Raw genomic sequence first — 7,405 nt, forward strand, 5'->3', positions numbered from 1 at the left:
AAGCAGAATTGATCCAGTTCCTGGAACCTGTGCATGTGAGGAGCAATCACTCCTTCCATTGGGTTGTGGCATACAGTTGTTGGTTGTCTTAATATACTGAACCTAATTCCTTAAAACAAAGAATTTCTTCCCACTGATGGCAGAATAAGGAGCCAGTGATATTCAAAGCAGAAAAGTATTCTACTCTCCAAAGTACTGAAGATGAAGGAGGCAAGTCAAGAAATGTAGATGACCTCTAGAAACCAAACACAAACACCAGTAAGCAGTGAGCAGGAGCCAGGAGCTCAGTGCTGCAGCCTCACAAAATTGAATACTGCCAGGGACCCAATGTGTTAGAACAGGAGTCTCTCCTGAACCTCCATGTTGAAGGTCACATAAAAGAACACTTTAGTTTCTGCCTTGTAAACCCACATCAGAATGAACCTGCTGACTCTGCCTGGAATCCTGCCTAATGAAACTGTGATAATAAAAGGTGTTGTTTTAAGCTGAAAATTTTGGGGTTGTTTGTGGTTGCTTGAGAGCAATCAAAAGCAACACACTTCTTCTGATAGGCAATCACTACCTTATCTTTGGAGAGCTTTTCTTAAAATAGAAGGTTCATTTTGCAACTCAACAAATTATTCTTCCCTATATAACCCTCATCAAGCCTACTGCAACCATGTGGTTCACTCAAAAAAAAAAAATGCCAATCCTTCCACATGGCAGTCTTTCAAGAATTAAAGTTGGATCTCAAGTGACATCCTTAGTTCTCTGTGGATTGCTTCATCTCGATTGACTTAGGGATTTTGTTGTGCTAGTCACAAACTTATGAGCATAGCCTCCTTTATCCAGGTAAGAAATGAAGAGAAGCTCTTACTACAAGAAAATCCCTTTGTGGATGGACCCTAAATAGACACTATACTATGTCTGAATATCTTAAATCAGCACCATCATCCGGGCGGTGGTGGCACATGCCTGTAATCCCAGCACTTGGGAGGCAGAGGCAGGCAGATTTCTGAGTTTGAGGCCAGCCTTGTCTACAGAGTGAGTTCCAGGACAGCCAGGACTACACAGAGAAACTCTGTCTCGAAAAACAAACAAACAAACAAACAAAAAACAGCACCATCAACCTTGTGTAGCTCAAAGTCTAAAGTCATGGATATTGATAATCGATAAACATAATGAATTACCTTCTAAACTACCAAGAGAGAGACAGAGAGAGAGAGAGAGAGAGAGAGAGAGAGAGAGAGAGAGAGACAGAGAGACAGAGAGAGAGAGAAATCTCATACCTTTGGATTAGAGATTGTTCTTTCATGGATTGCAGGGAAAAATAAACATAAGAATCTTTTGAGTTTTTCATTCCAAGATTCTCCTTTATACATATGTGTGTATATGTATGTATGTATGTATGTATGTATGTATGATAGAATATATACGTATAAAGGAAATAAAGGAAATTTATTTATAAGGAAATTTATACTGACAATATCGGAGTAACTTAACACTACACTAGTTCTCCCAATGCAAGCAATTATAAAAATATGGAAGATGTATGAAAAAACTTTTTACAGAGGTGGAACAATAATAAGCACTAGATGATAATTTTTAAGTTTTAGTATATTTATTGAAGGAGTAATGTTCACATGCCAATGTGTACATGTGGGGGTCAGAAGATGACCCATGAGAGTTGGTTTTCTCATTCTACCATTTATCTGCTGAGCCATCTCACTGGTCCATAATAGATTGTGATACTTAAAAAGAGTTAGAGGTCTGTCAGCAATCAAAAACAGCACATTTGTGCCGATATGATGTCATTACTTCCTTATCTCTAGAACATTGTGTACTATCAATGAAGGTAACAAATTTAAATGTAGAAAGTTAAAAGTTAATAAACATAATGCCAGGGGGGACTCTTGATTTTGCTGGTTTATTTTTCTAGATATATTTTTCAGAAATATAGAGCCCAAGTATAAGTGGTAGTCTGGCTGAGAATGGAGACAGAGAGAATTTGAAAATGTCCAGAATTTTCCAGTCATGGTGGCAAAGAGCAAGGAACAACATAGAGAAAGATCTTTGTGATCTGTATAGCTATATAATGGATTTCCTCAAGTATAAACACAAATGTATACATGTTGATAACATCTACCAAAGCACAGACACACAGGGAACAATTGCTTACTATAGAGTACACAGAGTTCTTGAGGATTACATGAATTCAAGTGAGCCCTACAAGAGTACATACCTTGAGGCAGGTACCATTAGATATGTGTGGAGAGCTTTTGGGGCCGCTTTGCAGGAATTTGACATTGGACCATGACAAGGAAGTAAGCTCAGGCAGGGTTCTAATTTTAGGTTAAAACAAAGAAGTGGGCTTCAAGCAAGAATCTGATTTTGAGCAATGACAAGGAAATCAGCTCAGATATTGGTCATCCTGATAAGCCCTGAGAAACAGTGAACATGGGAGTGATCAAGGGACTTTGCTTATTGCCTTGCTTGTTCCTTGACTATTTGTGTTTATTTGTCTTGCTTATTTCTCAACCTAGAACTGACCTTATTACTTGCATGTAATTAAAATGGTATAAAAGCATATTGGGAAAAATTAAACCTGCCTCAGCCTCAGAACTGGCCTCAGAACTACAATGTTGACTAATTGTCTTTTTTCTTTTTAATCCTCAATCCTGCACTGGAGAACCTGTTGACTAACTGAGCTGTCTTGGTCAGATATGTGTATATCGTATAGGCAAATCTGTAAATGCTTCAGCAGAGCTCTCTTCCCACCCCCTCCAAAAACATGTCTATAATCTAAACCTCCAAATCTCTGAATGTGATCTTACCTGAAATAATATTTTGTAGATAAGATGCCTTTGTAAATTACTCTAGGTGACATCATTTTGGAATATCTGAGTAGGCTCTAAGTCAAGACAAATATCCTTATGTGAAAGGCAGAAAAGGGAAAATCACTGACAGCATATGTGAAGGCCATGTGAAGATTAAGGCAGAGGTCACAGGTATGCACCAAGGAACAGGAAGAGCCAGCCACCAGGACAGTGTTTCTCAACCTGTGGAAAGAAACTTCTTTGAAAGTGGAACAACCCTTTGATAGATATCCTATATAACAGATATTTACATTATGATTCAGTGTAGTAAATTATAGTCATGAAGTAACAATGAAATAATTTTATAGTTGGGGTGTCATCACAGCAAGAGGAACTATATTAAATAGTTGCATCAGTAGAAAGGTTAAGAACTACTGCTTCAGAAACTGAACAAGGCAGTGGGTGTGTCTGAACCTCTACATCAAGCAGCTACTGCACCATTACAGGTTGGTAACTTGACTTCTAACTTACAGAGCTCAGAAAGAGTAAGCTGCAGAATCTGAAGAGACTTAAGTATGCATGAGTTTATTTTGCCTCCTTTTATGTTTGGGGATAGTGAAACATTAAAAACACAAGTGACTCTCCTCAACTGCTAACTCTTCTTGGTTTTAACCAGACATTCATTGCCTTCCCAGTTATCCATGTCTGTGTCACACCTAGATGTGGTGGCCTACATACACCCTCCCCCTACATATCTTTCATCTCCACTATTATCAAAACTCCCGATCCCACCTTTGCTACTACTCAGTCTAAAGACAATCATCTTGATGCGGTGTTAGAAGACATTCCATGCAGGGTCTTTTCTTCATCTTTCCACTGTAGAAGCTTAGGAGCTCTTTCAGAAAGCACATGTACCCCCAGATGCGTTGTTCTAAGGTTCATCCTCCCAGTTGTCTTCAACACCAAGTGATAGCTTCAGCAGAGCAACAACTGCATCTTCATTTATCTTTGAAGCCTTCATTGATCCCATCTAGTGATACTTGGACCATAAAAACAATTGATCAATATTTATTGAAAGCAATCAAATTTCATATCGAGAGGCTAATCTCAAAGAATTCTTATATCTGTCCCCATACAAGAACTATAGAGGATGTTAAAAGAAGTATCTTTTCTGGATAGAAAAAAAAAAGTAGGTGAGGGGCAAGGATCAATAGAGTGATGAGCTACAGTGTAGCTGTAGATGGTTAACACTTTCCCAGTTGAATATAGAAAGATGACAACTTCATTTACTAATCAGAAGAGCCAAAGGAAAATGAACAAGGAAATTAAAGTTCAAGAGGTTCTGCAAATTCGTCAAGTCACACAGCATGTGGCCAGAGTTCTCTTTCTATTGGGCACACTGCAAGTCATTCCTCATTGTCTCAATAAAACCCCGTCTTCACTGCACTGCATTTCAGCGATGCTCCCTCCAGCTTCCTTCTGCCCTCTCCATACTCCAATGCAACCCCACATCCAGCACCTTTATGAAAAGTCTTCTCTTTAATTTCCCTTTCTCATGTTTCTCCAGGTACATGGGGGATTCCTGTTACAAAACTTGACTATGAGGTACACAGAGGTGGGCAAAGAACTGTTTTTTTTGTCAGATCCCATTAGTCACAGCCAAGGCTGGGGGAGAAAGTTTTCATTTTTGTGAGTCACTGTTTATCTGTCTATAAATTTCGTAATGAAATGCCTGTGCCACAGGGATGTGAGGAAATTTCATTTTTGCTTATAAAATCCTCAGGGCATGTTTGGATACAAAATGCAATAACACCATAAAATATTGCCCTGATATTGCTATCTCCAAGCCTGGAACTCATTTCTGCATTATGAGAAGCAAAGAAGATTTATGGGAAAGATAAGGAGCCAGCTCCTCTCAAGTATTTAAATGAGGTTTTTCTTTAAATAGCCATTGTCTGCTAGTGTCATGATGTTTGAAACTGACAAAAAAGATTTGCCAGTAGCTTCTAGAAACTTTCTGATTGCATTGAAAGTCAGGAAAAAACTTAAGTCAAAATAAAATCAGTTATAACTTATTAAGCTTCACGATAAGGCCACTTTCTATTCACCATTAGTTTAAACACTCAAAATAGATTTCTGCAGTATAAGTGTCATTAGTATTTTGCATGCGTATGTGGGGTGTGTGTATATGTGTGTGTGTGTGTGTGTGTGTGTGTGTGTGTGTGTGTGGTATTCTACAGATAAGAAAACTGAGGCTTATTCAAACTGGAAAGAGTGACAAAGGTTAGGAATTCAAAGACTTGGACTTTTCTACTAGTAGTCAATGCATGACCAATTAGAACAGCCCTGTAATCTGACAGTCAGAGCCTCCTATCTAGCGACTCTGTATGGGTCTTGCCAAAGCAGTTAAAAAATAGAGATAGAAAAAGATACTCACAGTCCATGGTGCAAATGCCACTGGACGGCACTCCTGGCTTGGGATTAAGTACTTGAGAAGATTTCTAGGCCTATCATGTTATCGCATAGAGATAATCAAGTCAATAACTGTGGGCACTCACAACTGGGAGAAAACCTGTAGTCTCTCCCCAGACTAAGATCTTGAAGGAATTAAAACCTATAAACTCCATAAGCAAACTGAATAGATGAAGAAATGCCAACATGCAAACTCTTCCCAAACACAAGCAAGCACAAAGCAAAAGGAGAAGGATGGCTGGAATAGCAGCATGAAGGCACATTAGGACTACAGAACAGAATGCTAAAAAGATTAAAAAAAAAAAACTTGGGGGAAACTGCCTCTTGTCAGAACTGGGCAACCAGGCACTAACCATGTCACCCACACAGCACAGTGATAGAACCTCAAGTGTGCCCACCGAAAACATTAAACCATTCACTTCTACATGCCAAGGCAGTAATCAGAGATAATACAAGGGCGAGGCACAGGAGAACAAATAAAAAGAAGCCACAGCATCGTCCCAGCTGTCTTACCCTGAGCAGCTACTAAAATTCCAGGGCCATGTTTAATTAGTTCAGGAAACTTTCCAAGCACTGACTTTAGTGAATTTTCCAACAAATGGGACCTGTTTCTGCCAAAAACCAGTCATTTCCTGTGTGTGTGTGTGTGTGTGTGCGCGCGTGTGTGTGCGTGTGCGTGTGAGAGAGAGAGAGAGAGAGAGAGAGAGAGAGAGAGAGAGAGAGACAGAGAGAGAGAATAGTAGATACAACTATGCAACTAGCTAGACACAGAAGAGCCATGTCTCTTCTGTTCATAAGGCATTTCTTAAGCACATATTCTCCACACATAAATTATTTTCCATAGACCCCTTTATGTCTGTTTGGCCACGTGCCTGCGTATTGGGAATGGGAAGCAAACACAGAGAAATGCGATAGTTCTTGTCCAAAATGATAGTACATGAAGGTGTCTCTTTCAGCCTACACCCTTTCCCTCCATCCTCCACTTAAACACAGAGGATTCCAGTGTCCTTGGGGGAAGATGAAGATACACATCGGAGGGGAGAGAAGAGAAACAACAGTGGAAAATAAAAGTATCATTGTGTTGAAGCAACAGAGGGCTGCAGTTCCCTGATGACAGTACAGGCAACCATGGCAGCTGCTCTCACAGATGCTTTCCAACGAGTCTCTCTATCCATCTACACCCATGCTGTGTTTCCCTGGAGTCGGCTTCTCTTTCACTGTGTTAATGTAAGTACAACAACAACACTCAATGCCATCCATTTGTAAGAAAGGGGAGGTTCATTTCATTAGGACTTGGGGTGTTGAGATTTCAGTCCATTACCACTTTGACCCATGGCCTTTGTGCCTGTGGTGAGGCAATATACCATGGTAGGAATGTGTGGTAGATGAGATTGCTTACATTGTGGCTTACAAAAAGAGTATACAAGGAAGACAGAGGAATAATGAACATGTATACCAGAAACCAGAGTTGTAAAAACCTCCAGATGGCTCCAGTAGCATTGGGACCTCCCACTTCTTAAAGATTCTAGAACTTCCCATTAGTACCACAAGTTGGAGACCAAGCTTACAACACATGGACCATTACAGTATATTCCAAGACAAAACCATAGCTGTGATTTCTCTAGAAGAGAAGAATGCAAGCAAAGAGAGATTGGAGGACACCTATGGCTAATAATGAGAAACCTTTGCTGACAACTTCTAGGCATCTTTAAAATTTTATTCTTTGGATTCTACCTCAGCAATCTCAATATCCCTCACCAATCTTTGCTGAAGAATTCCCATACTACATGGGGAGTCCAGATGTAGGTGCTTTGGTTAGCTGCCCAAGCTGAGCAACCAACCAACAGCCAACATTGTCCTCCAGCTGTGCGAGAAAGTCATCCTTACTCTGCAAAGCCACCAAGGCTCACAGTGACTGCCAGTGTCACAGCACCCCAGTCACTAGCTATCTCCCCTGGCACAGCACAACCCAGTAAACCCACTGAACAGTAGAGAAGAGAAATTGCTTTAAGCCAATGATCTTTGTGAAGGTTTATGATGTAGTAATGGGAAAGAAACTCTTATATCACACAGTATATAACACAGCAAGGGAGTTAATCTGAGAAAGAAGACAAGAGATCTGGGGTGGGGAAAAAATG

Source organism: Apodemus sylvaticus, chromosome 6 (assembly GCF_947179515.1).
Source record: "Apodemus sylvaticus chromosome 6, mApoSyl1.1, whole genome shotgun sequence".
Classification (NCBI taxonomy): domain Eukaryota; kingdom Metazoa; phylum Chordata; class Mammalia; order Rodentia; family Muridae; genus Apodemus; species Apodemus sylvaticus.